Here is a 13,553-nt window from a genome sequence, read left to right on the forward strand (position 1 = left end):
CACCACTTACTCAGAAGCACGGATGTTAACCAGATAAGTGTCTATTTTCTAAACATTTAACCTTAAGTTGTCAAATTTTATTATTCTTTTTCTCCTTTTTCAAAAGAATTGATCCTTTGTGTTTACTTTTATATCTTTCAGGTACTTAATTTCCAAGATCTTTAACCAATTCAGGTAAGTACATACTTATTCTTTCAATACTATCAGAGTTCTGATCATATGTATAGTTGTTTTTTTTTAGGTGTGCAGATGATGTTATAGTCACTTATCTGCGTCCATTTCTTCAAAGCTTGCTTGCATGGGGGCCCAAAGTTAATCTTCTGGACTCAGTTCAGAGTGTGTCTTTATGGCTTGTCTTCTGTTTTTTATAAAACTGAATAGGAAAAATACCCTATCTCCCTTGACTATTTTACCAAATATTCCTTACTCTGGGTCAGGGATTTCACTGTGGCCAATTAACTATAGATAAATAAAAAATAATTAATTATTCCCTGGTGGTCCCCTATTCTTTATCCCTGTTCTAAAGGAACCAGGCCTCAGTCATTACACACACACCCGGATTCAGCTCTTGCTCACAAGCTTAACTTTCCCAGCATTCCAGTACAGGCTCGCTCTTTGCTGTGAGTGAACTAAATTTATTTCCTTTATTCCCAATCCCACATCAGTCTTCACACTCTCATAATCCACTCAGTATCCTTTCATGACAATTAAAACTAATTTATTTTTAATTAAATTAAAACAGGTGCTTTCACAAGTATTTACTTTTTACTATCAACTCACTACTAGTTCACCCAAATTTCAGAATAATTTTGCCACTCTTTCTCTCTCAAGCATCACAGCTGCCACAGTACACAACCTGCCACATCACAGTCCTGGGCTCCTCTGCCAACTGAAAAGAATCTCGTTACCCAGGGCAACGAAGCCTCGGCTTGGTCACCTGCCCTGTAACCTCCAATCAGGCAGCACCTTTCAAAATGTTGCTAAACTTTTACAGTTTGGAATGTATGGCCAAGCTCCATCTTGAAACCCATTTTTCCCATTGAAATTAATGGGGAAAATGGATTTCAATGCAAAACACAGTGTAAATTACACAATATTAAAATAAAAAATATAGTATTGTCCAGATCACATTTTACAGATTCCAGTTCATGTTTTAAATTTTTAAAACTCCTTAAAGACACCATTTTACACTATTTTGACTCAAAACCATCACTAAAATTCAACGAAACTTAACCAAAATTTCCACACTGGTTAAATAAAATATGCGCTTACATACGCATATTGTCAGAATTCAAAAATATGCAACTGGAGCAGCAGAAGGCGCTCCGCACTGAATTTTCCCAGAAAAGCTATTAATAATACATATAAAAAAATTTTTTTAATGGTTCAGCCACTGGACTCCCCACCCCCCGACCATAAAAATAACATTTTTAAAATATTCAGGGAAGGCCCACAAAATAACGTTACAAAAAGGTCAAAAATTAAACTGGGGTCCATGAACTTCTTCGGAGTCCTGGTAGACCCCTGGCATCACCGACTTTTTTCAGCGCGGTAGGCCATGGAAGCCTGCGTGGGAACCTCAAAAATCGAGGCCCCGGCTACATTTTGTGGCCTACCGGAGCTCTTGGGCCTAATCCGTGCATGCGCTGGATCCAACGCGCATGTGTGGACCAGGCCCAGAGCCAGCCACTTTCCTTCCTGCCCTGCTCCTCTGCAGTTGTGGCGGCGCGCCACTTGCGCCTTCTGCGTTTTAGCTGCTGCAGCCTCTCTCCAGCCCCAGGACTCGCTCCAGTCCCAAAACGGGACCCAAAAACGTCAGACCAAGCCTTGGCAGCCCAAAACACTGGCCACCAATGAAAGAGCCAGCCAAATGGGCCACAAAATGGCCTGAAAACCACCGGACCCAAAAAGGGTCACAAAAAGAATGGGGCACACTGAAAAACAGCCCCCAATGAGACCATTTGACCCCAGAGCAGCCCAGGATGGCCAAAAGACCACCAGAACCATCCTGGAGCCCAGGTAAGCCCCTAAAAGGCGCCACATTTAACTTTTTATTAATTTTTTAAACCCTTTACAATTCATTTTTCTCTGAGCAGATATTCTCCCCTCCCTGACTTCTGAGAGCTTTCAAGAGATCTGCCCTCCCTTCCTCACAGCTGGGAGGAATTATATATTGCTTTTGCAACCACGGAAGTTGAGCCTCTTGACTGATGCTCCCTCTACTGGTAGCTGGAGTAACTGGCCTCCTTTCCCGGAAGTTACTCCCATTCCTGCTAATGTTAGCAGTCCCTTCTGTGTTTTTGGGTCCACTGCTCTTTCAGTCTCATAAAGGATTCTGGGTATGGTAGTTCTGGAGTGGACTGCTTCTGTCTGAGGCCATGTTACCTGCCTTGTCAATACCCCCTCCCTCAAGAAATTGCAACTCTCGGACACCGAAGGAAGCTTTTCCGAAGAGTCTGCAATTCTCGACAGAGCATCTGCTTTCCCACAGAGCTTCCCCGCCCTGTGTTGTACTGTAAAAGGAAAGGTCTGTAGAGCCAAATACCACCTAGTAAGGCGGGTATTCTGACCTTGCATCTGCTGCAACCACCTTAATGGGGCATGATTGGTAACAAGGGTAAATGGATTGCCCTGTAGATAGTATTTCAAGGCTTCCACTGCCCGTTTTACAGCTAAACACTCCTTTTCTATCACAGCATAGTGTTGTTCTGCTGGGGTTAGCTTCCTCTGCTTTCTCCACCCACTGCTCCTGTATTATATCAAGGATCCCCCTGGGTAGTTGCCCATATACCAGTTCAAATGAGGATACCCCTAAAGATGCCTGGATATTCTCCCTACAAGCATACAGAGCAAATGGGAGTAACTGATCCCAGTCCTTATACTGTCCATTTAACCTTTTCCTTAACATTTGTTTGAGGGTCTTGTTAAAATGTTTGACCATACTATTTGCCTGAGGATGATAGGCTGAGGTGGTGATATGGGCCAGCTCCCAGAGCTGCCTCAACCTGCCTGACTTAAAATTGGAGCCCTGGTCTGTGAGAATTTCTCTCAGAAAGCCCACCTTACAGAATAGCTTCACCAATTCACTGGCAATACCGTGAGCCTTTAAATTGAAGCGGGGTATGGCCCACAGGAACTGAGTAGCCCTATCCATGATAACTAGGATGTATAAAAACCCTTTTGGAGCCTTAATCAGGGAACCAATAATGTCCATGGCCAGGCTCGTCATGGGTTCCTGTATAACCAGCAAGGGCAACATAGGGGCCTTGGGGGGGGGGGGGGGGGAGGGTACCAATCCACCAGCTTCTGACATTGGGGACAAATATGACAATAGTGTTGGACCTCCCTGTGCACCCCTGGCCAATAAAAGTGCTCAGCACTTGCTTTAAAGTATTTTGGGATCCCTTATGGCCTGATAATGGATAATCATGGGTGCCCCTGAGGATAAGGTCCCTAAATATTCTAAGGATTACTAGTTGCTGCCTAACTGTCCCTTCCACCGGTTCCTGTAATTCACGGTATAATAACTCATCCTCAAGACGGAAGCGCGGGAGACTTCTCGAGGGTTCCCCTTCCGTTTGCTCAAATGCCCTCTTCAAAACCAGGTTAGCTCTTTGTTCCTGTGCAAATGTGGGAAATTTTCTTAGCACCTCCTCGGGAATCCAAGGCATAACCTCCTCTTTGCCTATTTCCCTCAGGGCTTTGGCTCTATCCTGTCTTTCAGAAAGCCGGGTCTCCTTAGTTTTTCTCCCTTTCCCTGGTGCCCCCAATATCTCCTCATGAAAGGGGAATATTTGACCAATAGAGTCCTCAGAAGTATGAGGAGTCTCTGTTCGGGCTTTCTGAGCTCGGGTAGTTACCCAACCTGGTGATCCTTGCAAACATCGGGTAAAAGGACACCAATCACTTCCCAGTATGAGATCAAAGGGTAGTTTAGGTAAAACAGCCAAATTCAGCTGTCTATTAAAGAGGAGGCTGCGGAGCCCTAAGCTGAACACCGGATATGCTGTAGCGGCCCTATGAATACACTTTATGCGTATAGTGCCACAATACCTTCCTACACCCTCCTTAGCGTTTCCCCTGATCTTATTCCACAAGGTCCAGGACATCATTGATTGGATAGCCCCCGAGTCTAAAAGCGCCTTTACGGCCACTCCTTCCAACTGGACGTCATAAAAGAAAAAGGATTCTTGGTCCCTTCCTATTTGTCCAGTGAATCCTTTCTTTTCCTTGCAATCCTTAAGAAAATGGCTCCCTTTCCCGCATCTGAAACACCTTCTCCGTTTTTCCACCTGCTCAGGGGCCCCGCTTCTTTCCCGGAATGAGGTGGCTATCTGCCCTAAGGTGTCCTTACTGCTTGGGACAAAGGGATTAGAGGGGAGTTTTTTTGCTTCATAAAACAATTCTGCTCCCTTGGTCACTTCCTTGAAGGAGCGAGCACCTTGTTTAATCAGCCACTCTCTAACTGAGCTGGGGACAGCGAACAGAAATTGTTCTACCACTATCTCCTCTGCCACCTGCTCAGATGTCTTCTTATTAGGTTCTAGCCACTTATAGGCAAGATCTTTCAGTCTTTGGGCTAAAGCCCTAGGTCTTTCTTCCTCCCCTGAGGTAGTCTCCCGAAAGAGTCTCCGGTAGTAGTGCTTAGTTAAGCCCAGTCTACTTTTAATAGCTGCAACTACCTGCTCATAGTCCAAGGCCTGGGCTGGGGACATAGCCCTATAGGCTGCCAACGCTTCCCCCGTTAAACAGCCCGCTTGTCTCACGGCCCACTGTTGTAGTGGCCATTTTACTGCTCTTGCAATGCATTAAAAAGTTACTAGGAAATCCTCCACATCGTCCTTTTCTTTCATCTTCCCCAAATAAAAATGGCCAAAACTGGCCTGTCCTACCACCATGTGGGGATACTCCAGTGCAGCGGGGGCAGCGACATTTTGCAGCAGGTCCTCTATGGCTCACATCTGAACTTGTACTGCTTGTATAAGGGGTCCCTGTTGCTCCTTCAAGGCTTCTACCACCCAATGCTGAGACCCTTCTTGCTGTTTGAAATTGGGCTGCCATCCAATGTAGCAACTCCTTTCGCTCCATTCTCTGCTGCGGGTATCCTGCAAAATAAACACAAAAAAAAGAAAACCCCAAGTGCAGCACCTTAAACTTTTCCTTTCCCCGCCTTTATGGGGTCTGCCTGGGTCCTGTAAAGCCTGGCTTCTAACCCCTTAGCTTCTCCCAGTTTCCAGAAATGCCCGCACTAGGTCCCTTTTACCTGGTTTGACCGCTGGTATTCACCTTCCTAAGGGTAGCCCACAGCCTCTGAAAATGACTCCTTGGAGTGACTGTTCCACACTGATCCCATCTGGGGTGTCACTTGTAAGGGGGTCCTCTGCTTCCACCCGGGTTTGTCTGTGAAAACCTGTTCTGCTCATAGGATTCCTTCTCAGTTCCACAAGAAAAACAAAGTTTAATTCAAATCCAGCTCCAAAAGCTCAGCAAAGGTTCAGTTCCAAAGCTCCTGCCAAGTTCAGTCCAAAAGCTCAAGCAAAGATCAGGTCCAAAAGCTCAAGTAAAGTTCAGAGAGGAATTCCCTTCTCCTCTTTCTAGGGAGCAGCTTAGGGCAGTTCTCCCCCACCTTTCTCTTTTCCTTATGTAATTCCACCCATTCCACATAGAAAGTTCAAACAAGGAAAAAAAAACAATGATCAAATTACCTTTCCTTCTTACGGCACTTCAGTGATTCTACAGCAAGCAGGGTTGGCAGTTCACCTCCCACTTCACAGTAACAAACTCCTGTGGCTAGAGAATGATGCTGGGACAAAGTTTGTCTCCGTCCTCACCCCGTCCCCGTGAACTCTGTCCCCGTCCCCTCCCCGTCCCCACAAACTCTGTCCCCATCCATAGAAGCCATGTTAAACCGTGTGTTAAGTAAAACAATTGCCATTTCTGGCTGAGATCCTACATCTCATTCACCATCCAGACAGGTATTTATCAGCTAGTTGCATTTCATGGATCAGAGGTCTCCCAAAAATCATTCAGAAAAGCTGAAAAATAGCAAACGTATTCCCTTGAATGTTCCATAATTATTTATTTAGTAATATGTATTTAACAACTTTCATTAACCATTCAACTGGTAAATAATCATTCTGTGTGGTGTACAACACAGCTACAAATATTGTGTTTTCAAACGATATTGTCTTACTATTCAGTGAGTGAATGACCACCAGATGTTAAAAAACAAAACAGAAGTAACACAAGGACCCGTCACCATACCTAGGAAAATATAACACATTAAATATTGCAGTGGAAACAGCACCCTACATTCTGCAAAATGAAAACAAAGCCATATAAATTTACTGTAAAGTTGACATTTTCCATTCACTGACTTAAGAATAAAATTCTTTCTATCCTTGTCTGGTTGTTTTATTTTTCCCAATCATTTATTTTTCTGCTTATCTGCTCAGAGTCAGAAGAACTCAACTTAGGGAATAAGTGCAGCAGGGCCCAGGGGAAGGAGACGAGATGGTATTGGTAAGGTAAAAAAAAACTACAGAGAGCAGCACATGTCGGACAGGTCAGGAGGGAGGAGGATGGAAGGGCGACGTGGGACAGGCAGGGATGGAAGGGAGATGCCACACTACTGGTGGTGGTGTTGGTGGGGTGTTAGGGGATTTGACACTGTGGGAAACGGGAGGGATTTAGCACTGCAGCTCTTAAAGGAAACAAACAAAAAAAAAAGAAATCTTTTTTCGCCCTCCCTAACCACAGAGTACACCAGGGGGAGGAGACTGGACTTGGTAAACAAACTACGGAGAGCAGCACAGGTTGGGACTCGGGAGGGAGATGGAAGGGAAATGCTGGGACAGGGGGATAGAAGGGAGATGCGGGACAGGGGGATGGAAGGGAGCTGCCGCACTGGTGTGGGGGGGGGGGGGGGGAGAGGGGTCGGTCAGGGGATTTGACACTGTGGGAAATGGTAGAGATTTAGCACTGTAGCTCTTAGCTATAGGAAACAGAAAAAATGAAATCTTTTTTCACCCTCCTCTGATAACCAGAGAGTGCAGCAGGGGGAGAAGACTGGCGTTGGTAAACAAACTACAGAGAACAGCACGCAGCAGCATATGTTGGATAGGTCAGGACTCGGGAGGGAGGGGGATAGAAGAGAAATGCTGGGACAAGGGGATGAAAGGGAGATGCCAAACTGGTGGTGGTGGTGGTGGGGGGGGGGGGGGGGGGGTCGGTCAGGGGATTTGAAAATGGGAGGGATTTAGCAACTCTTAAGGAAACAAAAAAAAATCTTTTTCGTCCTCCTCTGCTAACCTAAGTGCAGGGGGAGGGGAGGAGATGGTTGCAGGGAAATTATAAGGCTTACCAGCTACTGCTGACAGACAGAGCTTGATCAGAGAACAGTGGAGGGCTTCTTTAGAATGGGGAAAAAACCTGAAGTCTGAGACAGTCTCACTCTCTTCTCTCTCTTGGCTGTCCTCCCTCCCTGCACGTGCATGCACTGCACTGCGAGAGAGCGAGTCCACAAAGGAGAGGCAGTCCTTTCCTTTGATGATGACTCAGACTCTGGGAATTGTAAAATTTGAAGTGACTCAAGAAAGGCCAATCAGGGATCCTCTTAGTGATGATGTCATAGTAGTAGGTGCGTGTCTTGCCTGCCCTGCAGCTAAAGAAGCCTAGAGGAGGTGGAGCAAGCAGCCGACAAACAGCAATGAGTGAACACTGCAGAACAGACAGAAAAAAAGGTAGGCTTCTGTTTTACTGCGGGTGCAGGGGTAATTACCACTCCTCTGGGGTGGGGAAATAACCTCTTTTTGCACTCGAAGAAAAACTTAGAAACTTTCTTCCATTCCCACGGCTTAACCGCGGTTCCCCACTCCCGTATCATTCTCTACCTGTGGCCTCCCACAACTGCCTTTAAGTGCTGGAAAGGTTTGCGTTTGTATTTTCCCATTCTATATTAGCTTGCTCCTCTAAGCAAGGAAGTTCTGGAGGCAGATCGTTTCCCTCCTCCACATACTCCATAGATTCATTTTTCTCTGAGCAGATATTCTCCCCTCCCTGACTTCTGAGAGCTTTCAAGAGATCTGCCCTCCCTTCCTCACAGCTGGGAGGAATTATATATTGCTGTAGCAACCACAGAAATTGGGCTTCTTGACTACTGCTCCCTCTACTGGTAGCTGGAGTAACTGGCCCCCTTTCACAGAAGTTACTCCCGTTCCTGCTAATGTTATAAGTCCCTTCTATGTTTTTGGGTCCACCCAGTGTTGCCAGGTGGGCGGTTTTACCGCCCAATTGGGCGGTTTTCCGCGACCTGCCGCGGGAAATTTTTGCCCGCGGCGGGTCGCGGTTTTTTTTGGGTTTCTTTTTTTTCTTTTCTGCGGTTTTTCAGGCGGTTTTTTCGGCCGCGGGGGGCGGGGTTAGTGACGTTTTGGGCGGGGCCGATGATGGGGGAGGCGGGGGCGGGGTGATGACGCGGGGGTGGGGGTGTCAGGGGCGGGGTTTGAGTTTGGGCGGGTTTTGGGCTGTTTTTACGCTGGATTGGGTGGGAAAAAAATTTTCCACCTGGCAACACTGCGTCCACCCCTCTCTTTCAGTCTCAAAGGGTTCTGGGTATAGCAGTTCTGGAGTCAGCTGCTTCTGTCTAAGGCCACGGTTACCTACCTTGTCACAATAGTTAATGGCCTTCTCCACAATTTCTGTGCACTGATCTTCAAGGAACAATTTTAAAGCTTGCATTTTCACTGTACATTGTTCAAGGCTGATTCTGGCTGTTTGCAAGTATTTTTGTATCTGATTAACCTAACCTCACACCAGAAAAAAAGATAACTCAGAAAAGAAAAATTGCACACAGCAGAGAGCAAAATCTGAGCTGATCCTTTTGTATCCACATTTTCTTTTGGATCACACAGTACTTCAAAGGTAGAGATTAACTTTTCAAAATGTGTCTTTACTGCGCACACAGCTTCATAATGAGTACTCTTGTCTGGGAAAGTCTTTTTATTGTTATACCTACATTCTGCTGCATTTCCCATCAATGAGTTAAGACTGAAAAGAATTAATACATTTTTTCCAAAGTTCCAAAAAATGTTGTACTAGGCTGCACATTTGATTTGCTATTTGCTAAAACAACTTATGAAATTTTATCAAATATTATAGAAAAAAGTGTACAGGGATTAGAGAGAATTAATTGTCTTTAATTACTCACCCACCAGCACAGCATCAGACATCAATTTCAAGTTATCACAAAATTACAAAATCTAACATCAGTACCTCTGGTAATTATAAGTAATTAGACTAATTATATGAAGAAGGAAGAAAAGTTTGTTCCTCATACAAAGTTCACAGGACAGAGAGAAGGCAGAGAAATAAAGAATGAATGAAAGATTAGAATAAGGAAAGAAAGATTCTAACTCTCTCCAAGCCTAATTTTCAGAGTTCCTTTGTCTACAGTGTGGTTTTATAGGCTGTGGTGAGCATCCACCTCTCCTCTACCCTGGACCAATCATAGGTGCTGCATATGGGCTGGAGACAGTTTCATATGTGCTGGAAGGTTGCAATTGGTCCATGCCATACCTTTTCTCCATAAAGTATTTTCATAAAAGGATATACCAGGTATCTGAGTTGCCTTAGCAACATAAGACCCCATCAGAGCATGTGACCAGCCAGAAATTCCTTCATGTGGCTGATAGGAAAAGAGAGATGGTGGATGGGAAATAGTGCAGTATACCTGAAGTAAAACTTTATAGGACATATTCCCTCTTTTTGGCTCCCAGTTAAAAGGAATAGGGAGGTAAAACCAGAGTTGAGGTATTGGCAGGTTCTTCAGCAAGAAAGTGTGGTAGGGTGTGGCAGTGGTGAGAGGGAGTGGCAAGTGTAGAGGTAGAATAAATCAGGGCCGAAATTTCATTAAGCATAATTTTGGTAGTTAAAGGTGTAGAGAACAATTTCTTACACAGAGAGAGAAAACAGGGGAAAGAGCAAAAGAGAATAAAGAGAAAAACAAGAAAAATAAGGAGTTCAAGAAAGAAATGAAGAAAATTAGAAAAATAGGAAGTGATAAGAGTGCACTAGGAAGAGGCAACAATAGAAATAATAGGTATAAAATCATCATGTAGTGTAGTAAAAGTAACAAGGTTTTCCATAGCATGGTAAACAATGTATAAGCAATTAACATCAATAGTACATAAAACAGCTTGTGATGTAAGGAGATAATTAAGAAATAAAAATTTGGAAAAGTCCATAATGTGTGATTTTGAAATGTAAGCAGCTAGAAATCAGGGTATTCAAAGTCACTTAAAATTTTGTTGATTTGATAAGTAGACAATCCTGGCATCAGAGAAATCGACGGTCAGTGTAGGTCCTGGTATTGTGAAGCAGCAGTCTGTATACAGTTGGAAGGCTCACACAGGCAGGCAGGGGTTCACATTGAAGGCATCATGTTGCATCTAGAAGACTTCCACTTAGAGGGCCTCATGGTTTCCAGCAAGTTAAATAGTCCATATAATGTTTGTTCAATTCATTAATAACATGGCATTAACTCAAGGGTGTTCTCAGATTTCATTCTTTGCACAGTTCTAGGATACAACAAAAATCAATGGCCACACTGGTCTGACCAAAAAAGGATGTCAGAAGTCATATATGCATGTCCCTGTACAAACATTTCTACATAGATTTAGTTTACACATGCATATTTTCAGCTCTTATTACAAATAGACCTTCTCATTAGTTTAAATATTTCTGTAACTTTCTACATAAAATTATCCAAAATTGAATGGGAGAATGCTTATAAGTCCTGCACAATTGTATTCCATACAATTGAAGACATCATTTTTAAATCTTTATCATTGGGCTATTGCAAACAAGCTTCTTAAAAGCATTAGATAGGCACAGAACATTTATGGAAAATAAATTAGTGAAAAATAAAAATTATATCAGTATCCAATTATTAACAGTGGAAATTAGGGAAAATACAGTTCTATATTTGTAGTAAGAAAACTAATTCATAGGTTGCATAACAAAGACGATTAGGGCATCAAGTAATCAGTTAGGAGTACAGTTTCTCCATTTATACTAAATAAAGGTCATAAAGAATACAGAAAATGGAAGAAAAGAGATTAACATTCCAGACGTTTACAAAGAGTATCTAGAATATATATATTATCTTGAAACATCCCCCTTGTTGCTGAAACAATATGGTGAAAGAGAAGGCAATTTAAACCAATTAGGGGCAAACTAGGCAGTCACCTAGAAAGACACAGTGTTTGTTCTGGGGCAGTACAAAACATTTTCTGTCAAGGTACACAGAAGATATTAACTTCTTCTTAATCTAAACATTCATCCTGTGGGGGCAATTTCTCTGGAATCTCAGTTACTCATAAGAGTATGTAACTAAACACATTGAGTAAATCAGAAGACAAATGTTACCCAGCACAAATCACATTAGCAAAACAAAAGTTTCAGCAGGACTAAATCCTGTGTTGATGAACCTCACTTGCAAAGTACAGCTGATTGCTCAGGGATATTAGGGAGGAATAGAATGTAACCATATAGGAAAAATAAAAGTGCATCACAAAGTTTAAAGTGTAAAAGTATGTAGCATGTAGACATAAGAGAAAAATATAGGCAGGAGCCTTACAGTAAATCTCACAGTTAATGTAAAATTTATCCTTGTAAAATGTATCCTTGTATGAAAACATACTAATCAGAATCTAAAATGTGGATGTCAAATTTGTAATCCAATGTAAGAAAATCAGCTTTAAAAATAAAAATCCTAATGAGGCAGACAAAAGCTGCATCCTTGACTGACCTTTACAAAGATTCATGTAGATCAGGCAAGAAATATAGCACATATGTCTCTACAATCAAGATGGGCAAAGATATCTTCCAAGTAAAAGTAATGTTTAAGGAAAAGTTTATTCTTAAAGAAAAAGAGACTCTAATTCTGTACTGAATGTGAAAACATTACACTTTAACTGTAACTAATGCATTAAAAATGTCGATAAGAGACAGAACACAAGTAGCCAACATGCCCACGATGGATACACAACTAATTTGTATTCAGGAGAGAAACGTTTTATATGTACTGATTGTACTACTCACAAAATTGGAAGAAAGTCAAAAGTGATCACTAACATAGGCAGGCTGCACACCCTCTCACCCCTCCCCCTCCCCCTTGCTCCTCCCCTTAATGCACTCACAGATCAAGCATGAGATAGATCTTCTTTCTGGGAATAAATGGCCACAGCTTTATTGGAAAAACACATTAAACAATCCCTAGGAAGCACCCGAACCTTGTGCGTGACGTTGCAAATGCTTCTGCCCGCCACCATGCCTTTCCAGCTAGAGAGCCTGCATCACTGCCCCACGCATCGGCCAGCCATGACTCCGCCCCCAGTGTGGCCAAGCGTCCGTCTGCTTGGGACTGCACTCCTCGACCAGTGTCCCACCTGCCATCAGTGAGTGTTCCTGTCCCTTATCTGGAACGGCCAATCTTCTTTTCACCTGTTGTTCCAGCACATCCCAGAATTCCCAGGCTCGGGTGCCTCCGCTGCTGTGACAGTGTACAGTGGCCGTTGATAACATGCCTAGAGGGAGACAAAGAACAACAATTCCCTCCGCAGTCCTAACAGTACAACAGTTTCTATCAAGCACAGCAACGCAAAGAAATGACAATGGCATTGTAACATTACTAGGCAAGCGTCAACCAACTTTATAGTAGCTTAGCACAATAGAGAATTAACAGTCCACACTACAATGAGTATTATAACCTAACAATAACAGTGCATGCAGGTGATCCCCCAAGAGTCTGTAGCCATCCCATGGGGGACTCACGAATTTACAAGTCAGATTCTCCGTGGCTGTCCAGCTAACAGGAAGTCTAGGAGCTGCTGGAATCCCGAGCCTCTATAACCGTGGTGTTGTGTAAAAAAGCGGGGGGGGGGAGGGGGGAGGCAAGGAAACTTGCGCACCGCTCGCTGCCTGAGAGACTCCTCTCATCTCATTGGCAGCTTTTATGTGGTGCCGAGGGCTCCTCCCTCTTCCGGCCTCCCCACCAATGAGGGGCTGGGCCCCCGTGACATCACCCAGGCAGTGGGAAAGCCGGAAGAGAAGGGGAGCTCGGCCAGGGGCTGCCGTGTGGCAGCCGCCATGTTACGTGCGGCTGCTCGGCAGGCACCTTGCTGGCCTTCTCTAACATAGGCAGGCTGCACACCCTCTCGCCCCCTCCCCCTCGCTCCTCCCCTTAATGCACTCACAGATCAAGCATGAGACAGATCTTCTTTCTAGGAATAAATGGCCACAGCTTTATTGGAAAAACACATTAAACAATCTCTAGGAAGCACCCGAGCCTTGTGCGTGACGTTGCGGATGCTTCTGCCCTCCGCCATGCCTTTCTAGCTAGAGAGCCTGCATCACCACCCCACCCGTCGGCCAGCCATTACTCTGCCCCCAGTGTGGCCGAGCATCCGTCTGCTTGGGACTGCACTCCTCAACCAGTGTCCCACCTGCCATAAATAACCAGCGAGGTGATTGGTCTGCCATCAGTGAGTGTTCCT

The 13,553-nt window shown here is 44.2% G+C and overlaps 1 long non-coding RNA gene across 1 annotated transcript in view; it reads left to right on the forward strand.

Moving 5' to 3' along the window:
• Window positions 1-7,669: 7,669 nt before the first annotated feature.
• The window catches only part of LOC115477994, a 36,923-nt gene continuing 31,039 nt past the window's right edge, over window positions 7,670-13,553 (forward strand). The window contains exon 1 of the long non-coding RNA XR_003943413.1: window positions 7,670-7,742. This is a non-coding gene — a long non-coding RNA (uncharacterized LOC115477994). The remainder of the gene's footprint in view (window positions 7,743-13,553) is intronic.

This window comes from Microcaecilia unicolor, chromosome 9 (genome assembly GCF_901765095.1).
Source record: "Microcaecilia unicolor chromosome 9, aMicUni1.1, whole genome shotgun sequence".
Lineage (NCBI taxonomy): Eukaryota > Metazoa > Chordata > Amphibia > Gymnophiona > Siphonopidae > Microcaecilia > Microcaecilia unicolor.